We start from the raw sequence: 1,305 nt of genomic DNA on the forward strand, positions 1-1,305 counted from the left end.
CTCTGCAACAAAATGGTTCAAATGGCTCTGAGCACTATGGGACAACTTCTGAGGTCATCAGTCCCCTGGAACTTAGAACTACTTAAACCTAACTAACCTAAGGTCATCACACACATCCATGCCCGAGGCAGCATTCGAACCTGCGACCGTTACGGTCGCGCTGTTCCAGACTGTAGCGCCTAGAACCGCTCGGCCACACATTCCGGACCATCTCTGCAACACTTTTTCGTTTTGTGTCTGGGAAGTGGTTCTGTAATAAAGGAACGATGGTCACGTTTTATACAGAAACTTGTAGCGGTCAGGGAATTGATGGTCATATTTTTATGGGAGCTGGTGGGCAGCGCTGAAAATACAATGCTGGCCATTAAAATTGCTACACCACGAGGATGACATGCTACAGACGCGAAATTTAACCGATAGGAAGAAGATGCTGTGATATGCAAATGATTACCTTTTCAGAGCATTCACACAAGGATGGCGCCGGTGGCGACACATACAACGTGCTGACATGTGGAAAGTTTCCAACCGATTTCTCATACACAAACAGCAGTCGACTGGCGTTGCCTGGTGAAACGTCGTTGTGATGCCTCGTGTAAGGGGGAGAAATGCGTACCATCACGTTTCCGACTTTGATAAAGGTCGGATTGTCGCCTATCACGATTGTGGTTTATCGTATCGCGACATTGCTGCTCGCGTTGGTCGTGATCCAATGACTGTTAGCAGAATATGGAATCGGTGGGTTCAGGAGGGTAATACGGAACGGCGTGCTGGATCCCAACGGCGTCGTTATCACTAGCAGTCGAGATGAGAGGCATCTTATCCGCATGGCTGTAACGGATCGTGCAGCCACGTCTCGATCCCTGAGTCAACAGATGGGGACATCTGCAAGACAACAACCATCTGCACGAACAGTTCGACGACTTTTGCAGCAGCATGGACTATCAGCTCGAAGACCGTGGCTACAGTTACCCTTGATGCTGCATCACAGACAGGAGCGCCTGCGACGGTGTACTCAACGACGAACCTGGGTGCACGAATGGCAAAACGTCATTTTTTCGGTTGAATCCAGGTTCTGTTTACAGCATCATCATGATCGCATCCGTGTTTGGCGACATCGCGGTGAACGCAAATTGGAAGCGTGTATTCGTCATCGCCATACTGGCGTATCACCCGGCGTGATGGTATGGGGTGCCATTGGTTACACGTCTCGGTCACCTCTTGTTCGCATTGACGGCACTTTGAACGGTGGACGTTACATTTCAGATGTGTTACGACCCGTGGCTCTACCCTTCATTCGATCCCTGC

Source organism: Schistocerca serialis, chromosome 10, assembly GCF_023864345.2.
Source record: "Schistocerca serialis cubense isolate TAMUIC-IGC-003099 chromosome 10, iqSchSeri2.2, whole genome shotgun sequence".
Taxonomy (NCBI): Eukaryota; Metazoa; Arthropoda; class Insecta; order Orthoptera; family Acrididae; genus Schistocerca; species Schistocerca serialis.